A 23075-nucleotide genomic window follows, 5' to 3' on the forward strand; every position below is an offset into this window, starting at 1 on the left:
ACCATTATATTTCACATGATAAGCAAACTACTGTCATGCTTTTTCACAAGAAAATCGATGGACATATAAGAGACCATTTGTTTTATTTCCCTCATCCTCTCTTGCTCATGTGGGTAGCTACTTCCTGAGATTTGATTGATGGAACAATCATTATAATCCCATATATTGCACTGTTCTCTAGTTTGAATTGATTTCAAGCAGGAATCTTCAGGCCGTGGGCAACCCTATGCCACCCTAATTCTTGTGTAGTGTTTTCACTTTGAACTCAAGTACTACACGACCTGCCGATTCCTACTGTAAAAGCTTAGGGATCAATCACATAGAGGGTTTGTAACGTAGACACTGGGAGTCGAGAAGCAGGAGCAGGTGGTAAGTTTAATATTTTTTTTAAATAACATGGAACAATACAGCGTAGGAGCAGCATATAGACATGAACAACAGAAACAATACAGCCTGGGGAAGGAAACTAAGGGAGTGCCAGATAAAGGGGAGATAATGGAGTCCAGGTGTGCTTAATGATGAAGCGCAGGTGCACCATCTTCACTCCTTGAAGGGCTGATATGGTAGCCAAGGAAGGAGACAGCCTCCTGATGAAACTGGCACTTCTCAGCATTGGCAAACAGTTGGTTAGCCAGGAGGCGTTCCAGGACTACTCGGACATGAGCGATGTGATCCTCCAAGGTAGCCGAGTAGACCAGGATGTCATCGATATACACTACCACCTGGCGTCCGAGCATGTCCCCGAATACCTCGATGACGAATCCCCTGAACACTGACGGAGCATTGGCTAAGCCAAATGGCATCACCAAGTACTCGTAGTGACCAGACATCGTGCTAAAAGCTGTCTTCCATTCATCTCCCTACCGGAAGCGGATGAGATTGAATACACTCCGCAGGTCCAACTTGGTAAAAAACAGGGCCCGGAGGAGCTGTTCGATGGCTGCCGGCACCAACGGGAGAAGGTAACGGTACTTGGTGGTGATTTCATTGAGTCCTCTGTAAATAATACATGGGCATAACCCTCCATCGTTCTTGTCCATGACGAAGAAGCCTTCAGATGCAGGAGAAGTGGACATGCGGATGAAACCTTGTTGGAGCGCTTCATGCATGTACTCCTCCATGGCCTGGGTTTCAGCCACCGACAGAGGGTAGATGTGTCTGCGCGGGAGCGCATTGCCTGCAAGCTGGTCGATGGCACAGTCCCAGGGGCAATGAGGAGGGAGACGGGCGGCGCGGGTTTTGGAAAATACCTCCCGCAGGTCCTGGTATACCCCCGGGATGTTGGGCTGAAGGGCAACCACAGGACTCTCAACCGACGTGGAACCACAGGGGACGGGGAAGCAGGTCCTCCGGCATTCGGGAAGCCCATTCTGTGATTTTCATCCTCGACCATGAGATGGTGGGGCTGTGGCATTGAAACCAAGGGAGGCCAAGGTGATGAATAAGGGGATGTTCTCCTGATGGATGGACTCCACGGTGAGGGTGAGTAGTTTGATGATGTGTTTGATGGTCCCGGAACCTAATGGCCGATTATCGACAGCTTGAACCGGGAAAGGAGAGGAGAGCGGGTATGAGGTGATGTTAAGAGAGGAGGCAAGGGTCTGTTCAATAAAGTTCCCCGCGGCACCGTAATCCACTAATGCTGTAGAAAGTACATGAGGGACAGTCAACTAGTGTGATCAACACCAAAAAGGGTTTGGCAGAAAGTGATGAAGAGGGGATGCTCACACCTGCACCAGGAGGTGGAAGATCATGTGACCATCCATCTGCTCTCGTGGATCCCGAGTTGGGACGTGTCGGATACCGCTAGAGCTGGAGCCCTCTTTGACCACAATAGAGATAGAGCCCCAGCTGTCTCTATCTGCGTCGCTCCGCCGCGGGGAGGCATGTGACCCCTACCTCCATGAGTTCAGGCTCTGATCCAAAGTGTTCACTGGGGGGGGGAGAAAAGCGATGAGAGTGCCGACGCACTAGTAAACCGGCGACGTCAAACGCCGGAGGGGAGGAGTGGGAGTAGACGTGACAGGGTTCTTGGATTGGCAGAGATAACTGACAGATTTCAAGTGATGTTGGCCATTTGGTTGGTCTTATGAAAAGATAGCACCTGTTGAGATACTGTGCTGTAGTTTATGTTTTACAGCGTGGTACCAGACAGGCAGACAGACAGCACACCCGTACAACAAAAACACATGAAAAAATGTAGTGAAAAGAACACATGAAAAAACACGTGGTTTTTGGACACCTGTTAACACACGTGTGTACAAATCACGTGAAAAATTGAAAATATAAAAAATAATACTGACATTAAAAACATTCACATAACAAATGGTTATCGGACACATGTTAAGTATCACGTGAATTTTTCACATGACTCAGATGTGGTTTCTCAACATTTCACATGTTTTGTAACTAGCAGAATTAGAACCCGGGTCCCCCCTAGAGGACCAACACTAATTTTAAAGTCGCAGTCAGGGCTACCTGATCACGTGACCATAAGCAATCATAATTGACTCATGTCCACTACACTTTTCTGATCAGGTGATCAGGTAGCCCCGACTGGGACTTTAAAATTAGTCCTCTTGGGGGACCCGGGTTCCCCCACAAGAAAGGCCAATGGCTTGACCTTTAGACCAAGAGGACCAACACTTATTTTAAAGTCGCAGTCGGGGCTACCTGATCACGTGACCATAAGCAACCATAATCAGCTCATGTCCACTACACTTTCACATGTGTATTTTCACATTTTAATGTCAACTAGGGCTGTCAAATTATTTAAAAAATGTAATCGAGTTTATGGCAGGATTTGTTATGATAAATCACAACTAATCGCAACTTCATAATTTGCTCAAATTGAGCTGTAATTTATGATTTTTTATACAAAAAGCATTAGAAGAATATTGGCATCTTGAGTTTGTCCAAGGTAACGGTTAGCAAAATCAGGTAAATGTATGAACGCTTTCTTTTACCTCAAAGTCAACTTTTGATATCATGTTGTTTTTAGGTGTATAGATTATGTATTTCACTTTCAGGCAATGCAAAAAAAATTGAAAGTTAACTTGAGTTAACTGATTAGCTCCGACAGCGCTAATTGTAACATGTTAAACAAAATAAATAAGGAGACACAGAGTGCTAGCTTCTCTGTTCTTTTCACTGGGCATCTTCCAACGGTCAATGACCAACATATGAAGAAGAGAGAAGTGCATCTGCAGCAGTAACACTCTGCACATTATTATTACATTATTATTTATAATGCACTTTAATTATTATACTCAGGCTAAGTTACTTTTTGACAGAATGGCATTACAGAATGAGTTATTTCCTATGTGGAAACATTGCTACTGCAACATGCTAACACCACCTGTTCACATGTGAGGAGAATAACATTATTTCTACACCACATGTAAGCTTGCAATGCCACATGTGAAAGTTAGTTTATTTTACAGTACCAGTCAAAAGTTTGGACACACCTACTCACACCTTTCTTTATTTTTTACTATTTTCTACATCGTAGAATAATAGTGAAGACATCAAAACTATGAAATAACACATGGAATCACGTAGTAACCAAAAAAGTGTTAAAAAATCTAAATGTATTTTATATTTCAGATTCTTCAAAGAAGCCACCCTTTGCCTTGATGACAGCTTTGCACACACTTGGCATTCTCTCAACCAGCTTCATGAGGTAGTCACCTGGAAGGCATTTCAATTAACAGGTGTGCCTTGTTAATTTGTGGAATGTCTTTCCTTTCAGTTGTGTTGTGACAAGGTAGGGGTGGTATACAGAAGATAGCTCTATTTGGTAAAATAGGCAAGAACAGCTCAAATAAGCAAAGAGAAATGACAGTCCATCATTACTTTAAGACATGAAGCTCAGTCACTGCGGAACATTTCAAGAACTTTGAACATTTCTTCAAGTGCAGTCACAAAAACCATCAAGCGCTATGGTGAAACTGCCTCTCATGAGGACCGCCACAGGAAATGAAGACCCAGAGGTACCTCTGCTGCAGAGGATAAGTTCATTAAAATAACTGCACCTCAGATTGCAGCCCAAATAAATGCTTCACAGAGTTCAATTTATCTCAACATCAACTGTTTAGAGGAGACTGTGAATCAGGCCTTCATGGTCGAATTGCTGCAAAGAAACCACTACTAAAGGACACCAAGAAGAAGAGACTTGCTTGGGCTAAGAAATACAAGCAACAGACTTTAGACCATTGGAAATCTGTCCTTTGGTCTGATGAGTCCAAATTTGAAATTTTTGGTTCCAACTGGATTGTCTTTGTGAGACGCAGACTAGGTGAATGGATGATCTCTGAATGTGTGGTTGCCACCGTGAAGCATGGGGGAGGAGGTGTTATGGTGTGGAGGTGCTTTGCTGGTGACACTGTCAGCAATTTATTTAGAATTCAAGGCACACTTAACCAGCATGGCTACCACAACATTCTGCCGCGATATGCCATCCCATCTGATTTGTGCTTAGTGGGACTATCATTTGTTTTTCAACAGGACAATGACCCAAAACACACCTCCAGGTTGTGTAAGGGCTATTTGACCAAGGAGAGGGGAGGAGTGCTGCATCAGATGACCTGGCCTCCACAATCACCTGACCTCAACCCAATTGAGAGGGTTTGGGATGAGTTGGACTGCAAAGTGAAGGGAAAAGCAGCCAACAAGTGCTCAGCATATGTGGGAACTCCTTCAAGACTGTTGGAAAAGCATTCCTCATGAAGCTGGTTGAGAGAATTCCAAGAGTGTGCAAAGCTGTCATCAAGGCAAAGGGTGGCTACTTTGAAGAATCTAAAATATATTTTGATTTGTTTGACACTTTTTTGGTTACTACATGATTCCATATGTGCTATTTTATAGTTTTGATGTCTTCACTATTATTCTACAATGTCGAAAATAGTAAAAAAATAAAGAAAGAAAAACCCTTGAATGATTAGGTGTGTACAATCTTTTGACTGGTACTGCATGTGAAACTGCAAATGTGATCTTCACATGTGATAGTTGTCAACATGTGAAAATGCAATTCCATATGTGAATGTGACATTTTCACATGAGAAAGTTTTTTTACTCCCCAACAATGGAAACCTACTTGTCTTGTTTGTCTCTCAAATCACTGTGTTGGAATGTCATGTTTTGGTTGTTTTTCCTGAAAGTTGGTTGAAAGCATATTCTGCCTTTCAGACGGAGTCAAGTACATTATTTTTCAATTATTCATACTCTAATAAATATATCTATTGAAATCCCACCAAAATGTCAAAAACATTACTAGGCTACACTACTGGTTCACTAACTGTATGTCTCTTTCTCTGCAGCTTTCCCTTTTCCTGCAGTGGGCTAAATCAGGGTCACACAAAGTGTTTCTTGGTAGTCTTAAAAAAATCTACTTTGAAACAAAAGTATCCACCTCACACACATGGTTATGGGCTTTAAAAAAGAAGACACCTGTACCATGTCAGATATAGAGTTGAAATGTATTACATTTTGAGTTAGCATCCCAAAATTACACTTTATATACATCACAGAAGACTAAAATATAACAAAACTGTTTGAAATAGAAACACAGGATTTTCGTTGTTTTTAAATGTTTGTGAAGAATATGAATAACATTCCACCCATGAGGCCAAAGAGGGTGCTTTTGGTCATTGACTGCAGGAAAGGGTTAAATGAAGCAGTCTGATAACAACCTACTCTGAGAGAAGGACAAGACAAAAGGAGACTCCATAGAGAATTCGGTTGGGGGTACAGATGGGCATGGGGGGCAGAGAGGAGCTATTCAAAGAGAGAAAGCGAAAGCGAGAGAGAGCAGAGGAGAGGGAAAGAAGACAGGAGGGAGAGGCGAGGGGTTAAAAATGCTCTGCCTATTATGCTATCACCCCTCTGTGCACCCAGAGAGAAATTAACAGGGGGAATTAGCGAAGCAATTACACATTTTAATTGGACTAATTCTTCTGGTCTTGTCACGGCTGCATCCAGAAGAACACGTTGAGGCTTCGCCTCGTACAGTATGTGTCTCTTTCTCAACAGCCAACTGTGTTATTAATTTCTCTCATTTGCATCGGCCCCCTCTTTCACCCCTCTGACACCTGAGTCACGGAGCGTGAGCTGCTGTCAGCTAATGCACAGATTATTATCCTCTCTTTCTAGAACACTCACTGTATCTCTCTCTCTCTCTCCATCACCCCGCACCTCCTCTTTTTCTTTCTATCTATCTCTGCCCTCTTGATGTTCCCATTGTTCGTACAGTACAAAGCTCACACAGATAGGACTCAGCTGACAGGAGGGAATTATAGTAGGACGTCATTGCTGAAGAAAGGAAGATGGCAGCAGTCAACAAATGAACTCAAATTATGTGTAAGCGAGCTTGATCTTTCCAACTAATAGGCCCATCACTGTCCTACCTCTTACCAAGGTTGGGCTTTTAGGTTGCTAAAAGTCCTACACTGTATAGACAATATATAAAATATGGAGATGTGTAAGTGTAGAATATTGATTGTTGTGTGAATTCTGTCTTAATTTTGAGTCTGTCTCAATTGGTTTAACCAATGGCTTCATTGTGCTTCTCCCAATCTCCCCACTCTACCCCTCTTCTCCCCCTCTCCCTGGTAACCGTTGCTTTGTTCACTGTGTTAAGAGGTTGGAGCGAGATACCTAATTCACATAAGATTAGCAGTATGTTGCCTGAAAAAAGCATTGGGCAATGTTTATATGGTCCCATTTCAAACAGACAATTTTCCACATTCTTGTCGGCATTCACCTTTTATATTGCCATTGCTTGCTGCAACTGAGCAAGAGACATTCAACTTTGACCCCGTTGTTGCGGCCGTTGTCATGGTAACCTGACGTGAGAGCAAGCTAAATCTGACAGAAATGCCCTGCTTTCATTTCATCACATTCACAACAGTATGTTAGCAGCTTGGCATAGGGGGGAGTGGGGTAAGTTGAACAATGTTTTACATTCAGCATCACTCCGTCAAGGGAAATATTGTATTTTTTCTAACAAAACTATCTACATATATTTCAGGATGTTGTGTATACCTGGAAATAGTCAGAATTCATGTAAACATTACATTTTTGAAAAATATAGCTTGTGCCTCCCGGCACAACTTACCCTGGGTATGGGGTACGTTAAGCCCCCTACATATTTCTGTACTGAATGAAATATTTCCACTACCTTTATAAAACCATGTCCATCTTTATTCCCCAAACACAATTCAACACAATCACTTTTTTGTATTTTAATCATTTTAATCATCTTTTAACACAAGCTTCACAACTAACAAACTATTTGTATTTTTTTTTAAACACTTAACATAGCCCAGGCCCTGTTGTTACCTCATATCCCAGTGAAAATGCCTTGAATTACACCTGGGAAGAAAAAACTTAAATTTGCTCAACTAGCCATTGGCTCAACCAATAGTTTAACCCGTGGCCATTGGCTCAAATTACCCCAAAGCAAACATTTTGACTATATTAGCCCAAAACAGCTACAATGATGCACTTTTATGTTAGGTGTAGGACCTCATATTGAAGCTTCTAGAGACCCCAACTGATGTATAAAACAATCTTAAAATTATCTACTTTGGTTTAGATACAAGCATCATGAAACCTCTAACACATTAAATTAATTTGGTCAATAAATTAATTTGAACTTGTTGAAAATAATTTTTGGGGACTTAACTTGCTTACCATGTGGTTTCTTCCTTGACAGACTCAATTAAATGATGACCTCTTCCTAAGCATTTGAATAAATTATACATTTTGTGTATACTGTAGTGTCCAAGAAACAAGGGTGGCTCAACTTACCCCCCTACTTGTAAATAATTTGTAAATAATTACATTGTACTGTGTTAATTTTCCTGTTACGGTGAATAAAATAATGGCTACAGTGAAACCCAAAACGTAGTCAGATATGTTCTGTTAATTATATGAGCTGGCTATTGCAGCTAGATAGCTAACAAGCTAACGTTAGCAACCAACCAAAACATTGTCTAGAGAAAGTGGCTTTTAGTTGCCTGGCTTGCTAGATTGACATTCAAAAGACATTTTTAAACAGTTGTTTTTTTTGGTGAAAGAAATGGAGCAGGTAACATTGCCATTTGGACAAGGCTGCTTCGATGTCACGCAGACTGTACTTTTGGTGTTCATACCAGGTTTGTACTTGTCATAATGACAAGGATAAGTTTGATGTCAGACAACAACAATAGAATGTTCATGAATTAATTTGTGCCAAAGACGGTAAGATGACGTTTATATTGGGGGGTTGGCGGGACTTCTAAATACATTACCGCTATCATGACTAGGTCGGTTGCAGGAAATAAAAGTACAGGCTTTGTTGCCGGAAATATCTTTCAGATATTAAGAAAAGTTAGCAAAATGTTGACGGGTTGCTGACGTTGGCTAAAAACGTCTTGATTTGAAAGGTGTACGAGAGACAGAGAGAGTCACCCTCAACTGTTGCTCAGCATTATTGACGTACTGGTCAATGGATTAGTTATTGATCCAGGACCGTTTGACATGTAGAGGGAGTTAATTGTATTTCCAAGAAGGATGGGAGGTGGGCCAGGAGCATCTTTGACTTATTTGACTCGATCCTGATAGGGAGAGATAGGTGTCTCATTTGACACTTCAGAGATCTCCTACAATGTAAAACCTGAGCTGGGAGCTGACAATCCCCAGTGTGTGTGTGAGTGTGTGTTCCCCAGAGAATATCTGTCCTCTGATGGGGATCGGAGTGGATCAATAAGCAATGATAGACTTCTGCCTTCCATTCAGCTAATCCTGTTAGTGATAGCAGTGGATGTAATCGAATGGTTACCCACACACAGAGACAAGGTAGATGTGTGGACACACACACAGCACGCACAGAGGCAGGCAGGCACACAAGCATGTACACACACACATATTATGATTATTAAACACAGGAACCTTTGATATGGAGATCAGTAAAACTATGGGAGGCACTGCAGAAAGGGACACCCTTGAAATAGCACATCTTGACACATGTATCAGTGATAACCACGCGCAGCCTATGAGTCTCACACATCTGTAATGATTCCGGATTAATATTTTGATCTCCATTTTGGAGAGGGGGACATAATAAAAGTGAACACCAACTGTTCCTGAATGAAGGTACATCAAGGGAACACTTCTGATATGACATAATCCTCTCCTCTCCATGTCTCTCCTCCTTAATCTCTCTCTTCCTTACCTTCCGCCTGAGAGACTCAAAGCTCCCTTCATCTTCTCCTGGGGGTTGATGGGAGCTGGAGAGGAGACCACATGCTGTAAGAGAGAAAAAAGAGGTATTAGAACGTGATGATTGAATTAACTGTGATGCAGATGTGCTTTCTTTTCTCCTGCGTGTGCCTCATCATCGTTCTCCCAGTCAGTCAGCCAATTATGGACTGTGTGCGTGCATGAGTGTGTGTTAACATTTCCTTGAAATTCACTGTGCATGCCAGCTTCAGACTCATCCGTGTGTGATCCATTACTTGTGGTGCTGACCAACGCGTGGATGTCTGAGATGCTACCTTTTGTGAATAACAACCTCTTACCCCCCCGTCACCACCACCACCCCAACCTTCTCCAACCCTCCCAGGCACTCTCCATCCCTTCTCCCTCTCCCTCCTCTCCGTCTTCCAGATAAACAGTGATCCTGGTAGGAACATTTTAATTAAATAACTCAGCCTTCTCTATACTGTGAGGTTTGCCCAACTCCCGCCTGAGCCCTCTGACAATCAGAAACAATTGATGTTTTCCCATTCTTTCCCTCTTTCTATCTTAGTCATGCAGAAGCCACGTGGACGTGTTGGCTCCCTAAATGCATTGCGGTTTCTAGGCCTCGTCCTCTGGATAAAACAACAGTGGGGAAGTTTGTTCTGTTCAACAAACTTTCCCTGAAACCCAGTGGAACCCGGTGCAGACTAAATTAATTAAATTATATCTATTGAGGCTAATTAATCACCTTCTATTGTGTCTATATCTTTATTATAAAGGTGCTTAGTAGACATTCTAATTCATACATTTTTCCCATAGACTGGATGGATCTGTACAATGTGCCCCCATTAGCAGGAAATAGTATCTCATGCTTCACAAAGGTGTTCATTCAATGAATAAGGTATGTAAGGAAAGAGAACATTACATGTACTGTATAATCTAAATTAATTTAACTTAAAAAAAAACTAACTTAAAATCTTCGGTCAGGTCAAGAACAGCGGCAGCATTTCGAACAGACTCAAAAACGTACACGCACACTTGGTTTCATCTCTCTCTTCTCAAGACATTTCTAATGCATGCTGTTTTTCCCTTGGCACTGTCAGGATGGACATAATCATAGATGTGTGTGTGTGTGTGTGTGTGTGTGTGTGTGTGTGTGTGTGTGTGTGTGTGTGTGTGTGTGTGTGTGTGTGTGTGTGTGTGTGTGTGTGTGTGTGTGTGTGTGTGTGTGTGTGTGTGTGTGTGTGTGTGTGTGTGTGTGTGTGTGTGTGTGTATCAGGGTGAAGGAGAATAGATGGAGGGTGGGTGGAGGGAGGGGGTAGAGCCAATTCGATAGCCCGATAATCAAGCGTTGAAAATGAGAGAAGGGAAATTCTATGCAAACTAATGTGTTCTACACAATTACTCAATTAATAATTATTATTCTATTACCACCACACGACAGAGACTCTGAGAGGGGGAGAGGGACCAGAGAGAGACATACAGGGGGAGGGAGAGTGATGGTGAGGGGAGGAACACACCAGGCTAAGAGATCTGCAGTAGCTGGACATTTCCCATTGCCTAGTTAAGGCTGTGAGACTGGGGGTCAGCAAACTTTATTATAGCGGAAGTGGATGGAAACGGCAGAATGATAGAGAGGAACATCCAGCCAGATTGGGAGTGGAAGGTTTAGTACTACTATCTCATCCTGCTGCCCGCCTGCCAGCTCTCTCCCCACAATGCAGACCAGACCTGCAATCACAGCACGCTACACACCACACACCCTCCAGGACAATAACACTAACACATAGCAAAATGACACACTCCATAAAAGGCAAGGCACTTTGCATTAATACTTTTCCAATTTTCCCTATCCTGTGTAATGGTGATGTCGGAGAAACAGTTTACCATTCTGTCGATCTTCCTGTCTACCTGCCTGCATCTGTCTGTCTGTCACCATGAAGCAGCACTTTCAGGGAATGCTTCCTTTCTATTCATGAACATCTGTAGACAAAGTGACAGCTGATTTGGAGTAAAACTTGGTCACACATTGAAGTTTGAGGTCCCGAACTGGTTAGGTATTCAGACCATGTGTATCAAGTTTCAAGTTGTATTGTCACATGCACAGGATACAGCAGGTGTAAAACAGTACAGTGAAATGCTTAACTTGCGAGCTCTTTCCCAATAATGCACAGCCAGACAGACAATAATCAGTAGGTTGGCCCGATGCACAGCCAGACAGACAATAATCAGTAGGTTGGCCCAATGCACAGCCAGACAGACAATAATCAGTAGGTTGGCCCAATGCACAGCCAGACAGACAATAATCAGTAGGTTGGCCCAATGCACAGCCAGACAGACAATAATCAGTAGGTTGGCCCAATGCACAGCCAGACAGACAATAATCAGTAGGTTGGCCCAATGCACAGCCAGACAGACAATAATCAGAAGTTTGGCCCAATGCACAGCCAGACAGACAATAATCAGAAGGTTGGCCCAATGCACAGCCAGACAGACAATAATCAGTAGGTTGGCCCAATGCACAGCCAGACAGACAATAATCAGTAGGTTGGCCCAATGCACAGCCAGACAGACAATAATCAGTAGGTTGGCCCAATGCACAGCCAGACAGACAATAATCAGTAGGTTGGCCCAATGCACAGCCAGACAGACAATAAATCAGTAGGTTGGCCCAATGCACAGCCAGACAGACAATAATCAGTAGGTTGGCCCAATGCACAGCCAGACAGACAATAAATCAGTAGGTTGGCCCAATGCACAGCCAGACAGCACACAGAACTGCATTCCAACTGCTCTGCATGTCATTAGCATATCTCCACCTCATGGACCAAGCCTTTCATTTCCTCCTAGAGATGATAAGGATCTCCTTATCCCAGATGTGATGACTGGGGGAGGCACAACACACAACACACACACACTTCTAATCATGAAAACTTTCACAAAAATAACAATAACACAATAAAATCCTCATCAGTTATAATGAAACTAATTTAAGTCAGCCAGCAGAAAGGCCTACATACAGTATCAGAGGACAACAGTAAGTGAGCAACCTCCCTGCTGCGTACATCCTTCTCTGTCCTGTCCCAGTGGTGGAGTGAGACACCCTCATAGGATTAAAGGAGAAGAAAGGAGGGATTATAACTTGGTGACCTTTCAATCCGCTGTCTGTCAGGGTGTACTAAAGCCACATATGCTTTAGGAGAGCTAATCTCCGTCTCTCTTTCGCTTTCTATTTTTTCACACCCCTCTCTCTTTGTGTCCATAAGGGATGTATCATTTCTTTATCCCCCTCCATCCAGATTTACTCCAGAAAATAAACTTTCTATCCTGATCTGATAAGAAGCCAGTCTCTATCCTGGGAAAAGGTCCGGCTGCCTCCAGTTTTCTCGTATTTCGGAGCGTCTGATAATTCTAAGTTCGACGGTGACAAAGGCCTGGTCTGATGGAGACCGTGTCTGTCAGGGAAACGGTATAAAGACTCTGCACGGTCAAAAAGCTCCACCACGTAACGTTACCTTTATTAATAAACAAACAGGGTTTTGATCCTGCTAGGATCTTCCTCATGTCATTTCACAGGAAGTGTCCCACACCCATATTTATAGACATAAGACAAGCAATAATTAGAAACAGTGACACCGAAGCGACAGTGACACTAATTTCCCGGCATTATTTCTCTCTCCCCCATGTACACTCTATCCCAATTCATTGTGGCTATACTGATCGCAGTTTGAAATGTCTGGGCAAAATTGAAATAGAAAGAAATACTCTCTTAAATAATCTGGTATGGTATTCACATATACACACACACACCAGTGTTTGGTTCGTGTAACAATCATTGTGACAAATATTGCTGTTTTGCTATTTACATTGGATTGATTGACATAAGATAATTGTGGAAACCTGTGGAAGACTATTAAATATCTAACTGAAGATGTAGCAGCCCATCTATCATTGTGTAATTCAACGGACTGCCTACATTATTCTCAGGCAGTCCGTTATAAAGAAAATAGAGGGTTTTTGTCAGGTTAAGAGGGAAATTGTCGAGAAAAGCACTAAATATTGTGAAAAATATATACATGGTGGTATAAACTATTTTTTTTCTAGGCTAAATAAGGCTTAAAGTTGCATTAGATTAAAAGCTAATATTATAATTGAACTCATTTTAGATTAATGATGTGTATTATTTTGCTTAACAACGACTTTTATTTGATCTAGCCTAGTTTAGAAAAAGGACAATTAAAACAATTCGCACAATCATTAGGGTATAGGTTATATTTAACATTCAATGTGTATCTTCATTAAAACGACTTTCGTCAAATTTGTTGAGATCAAAAAGGCTATGTTGTATATTATTTAGCCTATAGCCAATAGCTACAGTTCTTCATGCACTCCACTGACAGCACTTTATGCCCCTCTCGTGAACAAAAAGACAGACAGTAAATGAAAAGGAGAGAGAAAAGGATAGGGTTTTTTTGGAGCACCGAGAACCTGTAATTCACAATAAGTGGAAAACAGAGATGCAGTGCTACCCTCTCTTTCACCCTAAATCCTTGTGTTGGAAATCATTAAATTGCAGTGCGCACACTACAGTTGTCCAGGGCCTAGGAGATGAACCCCGCAATAAAATCATCGGAATTACCGACACCAACCCGTGAGTGCTGCTCGTACCTAACCAGCTAGTGTCAGCACCACTCCAATGGGACTCAGTAGGGAGCGTCCTCCCCACATGCCTCGCTGGTCCATGATCCCGCAACACGCTATAGATAAATCACCGCTTGCGTGCGAGCTCTCCATCCGTTTCATTCTCTCTCTTTTATTCCCCACTCTCTATCTGCCGTTTTTATTCTCTCTCAACATACAATACTGCAAAGACCGACAATAACTTACACAACAACTGACTCATCTTCTCATTACCTTTATTTAACTAGGCAAGTCAGTTAAGAACAAATTCTCCATTATGACGGCATCGTTCAGGGGCAGAACAGATTTTGACCTTGTCAGCGCGGGGATTCGATCTTGCAACCTTTCCAACTAGTCCAACGCTGTAACCACTAGGCTACCTGCCGCCCCCATCTTAATAAAAAGTATGTTTCTTCCATAAAAAAATGATACTCTAGGCCAAAATGCACCAATACATTTTAAAGGTCAAATAAATCCCTTTTATGTTGGCATGTGCGCCCAAAATAGCAACCCTCTATATCACCTAAAAGTAAAAAAAGAAATACAAATTTAACCCACACAAACGGTTAGAAAAGAAAAAAAAGTCAAAAATGAGTAGGGCTATTTCATATAAAACAAGCTTACATCGTTTTTCATTTTATTTGATTTAGGCTAACAAAAAAATGTAGTGTTCTAAGAGCGATAAGAATCTTAGAATATGAGTCTCCTGGGGAGACTTAGGTAAAAGCCACTAATTACCCCGTGGACCGCTGTGATAGTGACGGAGATGAAATTAGAGGAACAAAAAAAGACGCAAACGCGCATCTGAATAACGAGCCACATTCTCAATAGAATTTTTAATTTGATTTTGTTGCAGGGTTTTTTCTCTCCTGTGCAGAAGACAGGGAAATTACAGAAAGAATAATACACTGCAAAACAAAGCAAGCCTCACGCGCACCTATTCACAGGACGGTTACACGCCTAATTTGGTCCAAAAATGATAATAAAAAGAGCTGACAAAACCGACTACAATCAGCCGCACGTGCATGCGCGCGCCCACGGTATCATGACAGGGCCCACGGTATCATAACAGGACGTAGGCTAATTTGACAGGGGCAAAAACTGGCACAGAAACAGTGTATGAATATAATGCAGAAACATTATCTTGTGGAACATTTATCAGTGTCCAATAGAAGTTGGTCTGATGTGAGAAACATTTACAAATAATTAGTCTTTAAAATTAAACTTGAATTATCTTTCATTCCTTGATTTTTGATTCCATAAATACACTATGTTTACTAATCATAATTGATCATGATTAATGTACATATGATTCACAATGTAAATAGTTTAGCTGTTATAAATTCTAATATATTTCAAATCTTGAGCTCAAAAGAACATAAACTTTCATTAATGTAAAAACTATTTTATCCCAGTAATGTACATGATTTATCAATGTTATGATCATCTTTTGAAGAGTGCATGTCTCAAAGAGAACATCAAATTATCGGAATTGAAAAGCATAATTCAAGATATTGAGAGGGGAAACAGAGCATAACTTCAAGGTAACCATACATTACCGGTACACTTCATGCTACTTGCATAGCTTACAATTCATACAGGATGAGATTTAGAGTTCAGGACAAACTATACCTGGGAAATGCTCCATGAATGAACCCTCTGCAAACCATCTCTGTGTGTTTTTACTGTCTTGCCTCTGATCCCAATCAGTGGATCCAGTGGATCGTGAATATATCCCACATATCACAGCTCTTCATCTCCAATGGCATATAGTGGATCCCATGTTCTGTACAGCAATACACAGATCCAACATACGGAGAAAATCTTAAAAAGGATGTATTGTATCAGGGGATCAGCTATAATCAAGAACGTCTGAAAGAGGGAGGCCAAGACTATTTTACAATTGAATCTGATCTATTTCACCACAAGGAAGTGTGCGGCGTATTTCAAACATACATTTCAAAGACTGGATCCATGGAGGGACATAAAAGGCGTTCAGGATGTGTGTGATCTTTCCCTCAAAGCGCATCCCTGCTCCGTAAACTACATTACAGCTAGAGATGAACATGATTCCTTTACTTCACAAGCTAACAGTACAACCTAGAATACATGTAGAATACAGTAAATACGTCAAATCATGGCATATATCATATAAATTCACTCTTTTTAAAACCTTCTAAACCACTCAATATTTCAGTGAGAATAGAATCAAACAACGACAAACTATAAGCTCACATTAATTGGGAAATAAATCCTATCTGAGAGACGTAGTCAACATGTACCCTAAACAGATACAATATGCTATCTCTGTGCAATACCTTATACAACATGAGAATGAGCCTACCTATCATATTAATATATTGGAATCAGTTAGTGGGAGAAAAGCCGTGTTTTCAACTCCAGCCTGTCTGGCCCTACTACAGTCCTCTACATCACTAGCCATGAATAGAACCCCCCCCAAACATGTTCTCCATGTTCCAACATCCTTTACCTATTATAGAGATCTAAAGAGGTTTTAACACTCCGTCACTTTCTCTGTTTGGTTCTCTTCTGTTTCATGTTCATCTGCAGCTTCAGGCTCTACACACCCACTTAGGACACTGAGAGAGAGAGAGAAGATAAAAACATACAATTCATACTCTTCAGCTTACAACATTTTCAACACATCCACACACAAAAACAGCCCAGATTACCATAGATCAGAATTTTTATCTGTGATTCCTTACATTGGAGGGAGAGGAAGATGTTTGCAAAGACATGTCTCAACTCTCATTGTCTACTGTAAGACTTGAGGCCATATAGAATAAGACGTGTAGGTACTCTCATATGGACAAGGACACCGGACATGATGCTGAAGATTTGATTGACAGTATGCACATAGTATAGCAGTACAAAAGGAATATTGTCCCACACCCATATATTGTCGCCCCCTCCCTCCCTGTCCCTACTTCTTACCATCTCATTCTGTCAGTATCTGTCTCTATATCTCTCTTTTTCTTTCACACTCCCTCTCGCTCTCCCTCCTTCCCAAGGCCTTGCTGGATCTCTCTCTCTCTCTCTCTCTCTCTCAGCAAGAGGCCACCACTGACAGCTAATCACCAGGGGATGGGAAAAGAGAGGGGGGCTATAGCTGTACACACACACACACCATGATTGACATACAATGGTCATGGAATCTATGGCTCAACTCATCTCCCTCTTCCCCTCCCAAAAATCTTCCCTCTCCCTCTCTCTGTGCTGAAAAGACACTGGGAAGAGCGAGGGAGAAAACAGAGCGAGAGAGAGAGAGAGAAGCAGTCATCTCTACTAAACCAAAGCCAGAGCCAGCGGACAATGTAAAGATCAGCTTCAATCTTTGCTAATGCTCTCGCTCGCTCTCTCTCTCTTAATCCTCCCTCCATCAGGTGCAGGCATGGAAGGGGAGGAGGGAGGGGGGATTGTGATCTGGAGAGAGAGACTCCTCTCATATCATCCCTCCGTTGGCTCCATCCCAATGCTCCCAGCCAGCCACTGATCCTGTTATCATACCACTATAGAGAGAGACAGAGAAGAGTGGAGGAGGAGAGAAACAGAATGAGAGTCATATATTTCTTCGTAGTTTAAACAGGTCTTTGACACCATCCCCCTATACCCAGACACAGGGATGGTCAGGTCATGGCTTACTATTGACTGGTTTCATTGGGTTAAACAGATAGTCAAACCCCTGTCACCTTGGTATCATTATACAAATATTCTACTATAGTCATTCTCCATGAGAGATTTCAACTGGCTGGCTTACACAGTGATGGAAAAAGTACACATACTTGAGGATAAGTAAAGATTCCTTCATAGGAAATTACTTAAGTAGAGTGAATGTCACCCAGTAGAATATTACTTGAGTAAAAGTATCTGGTTTTAAATGTGTTATAAATCAAATTCCTTAAATTAAGCAAACCACATGGCACGATTTTCTTGTTTAAAAAAAAAACTATTTACGGACTGCCAGGGGCACACTCCAACATCATTTACAAACCCAGTATTTGTGTTTAGTGAGTCTGCAAGATCAAAGGCAAAAGGGATGGCCTCATGTTCTCTCGAAAAGTGTATGAATTCGACAATGTTGCTGTCTGGCCTGAGCATTTTGGTTGTATTTATTTGCACCTAAGAAGAGAAGTGAAGGACAAAACAGATCAAAAACAAGGTTCAAACGGTGTGTAGGTGAGGTTCAAACGGTGTGTAGGTGAGGTTCAAACGGTGTGTAGGTGAGGTTCAAACGGTGTGTAGGTGAGGTTCAAACGGTGTGTAGGTGAGGTTCAAACGGTGTGTAGGTGAGGTTCAAACGGTGTGTAGGTGAGGTTCAAACGGTGTGTAGGTGAGGTTCAAACGGTGTGTAGGTGAGGTTGAAAACCCCAAAGGGCTTTAATGAAAATATCTAAACCCATTTTAAATGGAATAATGATTTGGGGTGTCAGGGAAAATGTATAAAAGTAAAAAGTACAGATTTTCTTTAGGAATGTAGTGGAGTAAAAGTAAAAGTAGTCAAAAATATTACTATTCAAGTAAAGTACCCTAACAAACGATTAAGTAGTACCTCAGAGTATTTTTACTTAGTTAATTTACCCCACTGAAGCCACAGGAGGTTGTAGGGCTGGACTGGACAGCACCACAGGCAATAACTCATACACCAACGTATGCACACACACACACACAAGTTTGCTGAATAATCCCTGCTGTTGACATGTTGGTTGATATGGAGCTTAGATTAATTTTTTTTAAACATCCACTTTAAACTGGACTCCATAGAGGTGAAACTGCCACGTCCGTTTGCAATATTACAACAAAAAATATATTACTTCATACAATCATTACACATCATTGTGATAGAACAGCAGAGTATGTACCACGATTTATTTAAACATGATGCTTTATGTTCATTTCCACAAAACAAAAACAAGTGCGCCAGAGGCGCTGTTTCACCTATCGCGGATCTCAATTTTACAGTACACTAGTTTGGTTTATTGTAACTATCACAATAAGACCTGCATGTCTAATCTCACTTTTGATGAAAAAGAGATTAGGATGATTCGAACCCGAGTCTCCATTCATAGACCAGAATACTGCTTTCCAGGAAGGACTTTTACCTTGCGTTTGCGCATTAGACCCTCGGCCATTCCGACATCTGAGCAAAAACATAAGGGTGACTTGTAAGAAAGTTGTGTTGATTATTAGACGATTGTATATTCTGGAAATGTCAAAGGCTTTCCTAAAGCCTTCACACTACTTGAGGAAGCACTCTCCCTACTGATTGATTTAGTACCTACAACGTTAGTTGACGTGTGGCTCAGTCGGCAAGAACGTCGCACTCCCAGGATCATGGGTTCAATTCCCTGTGGGGTAGTACACTAAAATGTATCCACTCACTCTACTGTTGTGGATAAAACCATCTGCTAAATAGCATGTATTATATATATGACCTCTCATGCTACACACCCTGAATTACAGCACACAGCCAGACATAACTCCTCAGCCATTTCTACAGCCACACAGACAACAGTTAACATTCTAACAACAATCTGATGAGCCCTTGATTTATTCTCTCAGTTAAGGTGTGATGTTATCTTTCAAAATGTTCAGAGAAATAAGAACCCCCTTACACATTACAAAGTAGTCACATTATTCCTTCTCTAACTGCCAGGGTTATTTCTTGACAACAAAACAACAGACTGTATGCAGAGTAGAGTTAGAAGGACTGCATAATTAACTAAGCTCTAGTCCATTTCCCCTGATCAGTGTGACACGATCCCACCAGTATACTGACAGCTCCCACATCCCTGTTGGGAAAGCTTGCCACTGTGACAAACATACACGTCGATTCCCTTTCTCCCAGGACAGAGTGGGTGTTCTTTTCTTTTATTCTCTCTCTCTCGCTCCTTTCTTTCAGCTAGCCAATTAACCAGGGAGCAGTCGCCTAATGAGTTGTCTCTGGTGGGGAGATGGACAGACGGACTGGAGGTTGACAAGAGGGGGGGGGGCAAGAGAGGTGAGTGAAGCCATAGAAGAGTAGAGGGGTGGAGAGAATGAGGAGAGAGGGGTGAGAGGAGAGGACACAGGGACGAAAGAGGGGTAAGTGGTGAGGGGATAGGGTGAGGGACAGAGGCAGAGGAAGGAGGAAAGGAGAAACAACCATCCCGTCCCGTCTCGCAGCACCTTTCACCAGGACATTGTCAGGCCAGACAAAAGGCTTATCAGCCTCCTATTCACTACAGTCTGATGAACTGGGAGGATGGAGGGAATGGGAGGAAGAGTGGGGGGATGGGGGGGATAGAGAAGGAAAAGGAGGGGGAGGACATGTCGTTCCACTGGGCCAGGGGACCAGTGGTAGCCTTATAGATTACTGACATATAACAATGGGAAAATGCAAGAACTAAAACGTACTTTTGGGTCTCAAAAGGGTTCTTCGGCTGTACCCATAGGTAGGTACCCATAGGTCTAGGTAGAACCCTTTTGGGTTCCATGTAGAACCCTTTGTAAAAAGGATTCTACATGGAACACAAAAGGGTGTTCAGGAACCAAAAAGGCTTCTCCAAAGATTTCTCCTATAGGGACAGCCGAATAACCATTTCAGGTTCTAGATAGCACCTTTATTTCTGTAGGAGTTAACAGGCGTTTTGTACATAGGATAAAGCGACAGTAAATCATAAATCCATGTTAAGAGTATCTTGCAGACCAGGTCAAAAGTAAATAAATAAACCAGGTAAATAATTTAAAAAAAGGAAAATTCCTGGCAAACTGAATCCGATACATCTCATTGCTCCCGGCACATTCTCCGGCCAATTCAAAAGGAGGGTGTTTTTAAAGCAATGCTTGAAGTAACAAGTGGTCATTTTCTTCTTTCCTCCCTCCCTCGTTCTTTTCTTTTCAGAAGAAAGGATGCAGTAATTAGAGGGTGGGCCAGGTGGATGGATGTAGACAACTCAAGAGCGTAACTCTACCTCACCTCCCCCCTACTGAGAGAGAGAGAGAGAGAGAGATGGAAGGAAGGAAGGAAGGAAAGAAGGAAGGAAGGAAGGAAGGAGAGAGAGGGAGCGATGGAGAGAGGGAGAGAAAAGGAGTCTGGAGGAGGGAAGAAGAGGGTAAAGGGGGTGTATGGAAGGAGGGAGAGAGCAGAGAGGATGAATGAAGGGTAACAACAGAGAGAGGAGCAGAGAGGATGGATGAAGGGTAACAACAGAGAGAGGAGGAGCAGAGAGGATGGATGAAGGGTAACAACAGAGAGAGGAGGAGCAGAGAGGATGGATGAAGGGTAACAACAGAGAGAGAAGGAGGAGAGAGGATGGATGAAGGGTAACAACAGAGAGAGGAGCAGAGAGGATGGATGAAGGGTAACAACAGAGAGAGGAGCAGAGAGGATGGATGAAGGGTAACAACAGAGAGAGGAGGAGCAGAGAGGATGGATGAAGGGTAACAACAGAGAGGAGGAGCAGAGAGGATGGATGAAGGGTAACAACAGAGAGAGAAGGAGGAGAGAGGATGGATGAAGGGTAACAACAGAGATAGGAGGAGCAGAGAGGATGGATGAAGGGTAACAACAGAGAGAGAAGGAGGAGAGAGGATGGATGAAGGGTAACAACAGAGAGAGGAGGAGCAGAGAGGATGGATGAAGGGTAACAACAGAGATAGGAGGAGCAGAGAGGATGGATGAAGGGTAACAACAGAGAGAGAAGGAGGAGAGAGGATGGATGAAGGGTAACAACAGAGAGAGGAGGAGCAGAGAGGATGGATGAAGGGTAACAACAGAGATAGGAGGAGCAGAGAGGATGGATGAAGGGTAACAACAGAGAGAGGAGGAGCAGAGAGGATGGATGAAGGGTAACAACAGAGAGGAGGAGCAGAGAGGATGGATGAAGGGTAACAACAGAGAGGAGGAGGAGAGAGGATGGATGAAGGGTAACAACAGAGAGAGGAGCAGAGAGGATGGATGAAGGGTAACAACAGAGAGAGGAGCAGAGAGGATGGATGAAGGGTAACAACAGAGAGAGGAGCAGAGAGGATGGATGAAGGGTAACAACAGAGAGAGGAGCAGAGAGGATGGATGAAGGGTAACAACAGAGAGAGAAGGAGCAGAGAGGATGGATGAAGGGTAACAACAGAGAGAAGGAGGAGAGAGGATGGATGAAGGGTAACAACAGAGAGAGAAGGAGCAGAGAGGATGGATGAAGGGTAACAACAGAGAGAAGGAGCAGAGAGGACGGATGAAGGGTAACAACAGAGAGAGAAGGAGCAGAGAGGATGGATGAAGGGTAACAACAAAGCGAGGAGGAGCAGAGAGGATGGATGAAGGGTAACAACAGAGAGAGAAGGAGCAGAGAGGATGGATGAAGGGTAACAACAGAAAGAGAAGGAGCAGAGAGGATGGATGAAGGGTAACAACAGAGAGAGAAGGAGCAGAGAGGATGGATGAAGGGTAACAACAGAGAGAGGAGGAGCAGAGAGGATGGATGAAGGGTAACAACAGAGAGAGGAGGAGCAGAGAGGATGGATGAAGGGTAACAACAGAGATAGAAGGAGCAGAGAGGATGGATGAAGGGTAACAACAGAGAGAGGAGCAGAGAGGATGGATGAAGGGTAACAACAGAGAGAGGAGGAGCAGAGAGGATGGATGAAGGGTAACAACAGAGAGAGGAGGAGCAGAGAGGATGGATGAAGGGTAACAACAGAGAGGAGGAGCAGAGAGGATGGATGAAGGGTAACAACAGAGCGAGAAGGAGCAAAAATGATGGATGAAGGGTAACAACAGAAAGAGAAGGAGCAGAGAGGATGGATGAAGGGTAATAACAGAGAGAGGAGGAGCAGAGAGGATGGATGAAGGGTAATAACAGAGAGAGGAGGAGCAGAGAGGATGGATGAAGGGTAATAACAGAGAGAGGAGGAGCAGAGAGGATGGATGAAGGGTAATAACAGAGAGAGGAGGAGCAGAGAGGATGGATGAAGGGTAACAACAGAGAGAGGAGGAGCAGAGAGGATGGATGAAGGGTAATAACAGAGAGAGGAGGAGCAGAGAGGATGGATGAAGGGTAATAACAGAGAGAGGAGGAGCAGAGAGGATGGATGAAGGGTAATAACAGAGAGAGGAGGAGCAGAGAGGATGGATGAAGGGTAATAACAGAGAGAGGAGGAGCAGAGAGGATGGATGA

The 23075-nt window shown here is 42.7% G+C and overlaps 1 protein-coding gene across 2 annotated transcripts in view; it reads right to left on the reverse strand.

Annotated features, from left to right (window-relative positions):
• Nucleotides 1-23075, reverse strand: part of arhgef7a (Rho guanine nucleotide exchange factor (GEF) 7a) — a 201777-nt gene that overhangs the window by 88940 nt on the left and 89762 nt on the right. For both annotated transcript variants that reach the window (XM_055871610.1, XM_055871609.1), the window contains exon 24: nt 9215-9288. The gene's annotated coding sequence lies outside the window, so the exon portion shown is untranslated. The remainder of the gene's footprint in view (nt 1-9214; nt 9289-23075) is intronic.

This window comes from Salvelinus fontinalis, chromosome 19 (genome assembly GCF_029448725.1).
Source record: "Salvelinus fontinalis isolate EN_2023a chromosome 19, ASM2944872v1, whole genome shotgun sequence".
NCBI classification, from domain to species: Eukaryota; Metazoa; Chordata; class Actinopteri; order Salmoniformes; family Salmonidae; genus Salvelinus; species Salvelinus fontinalis.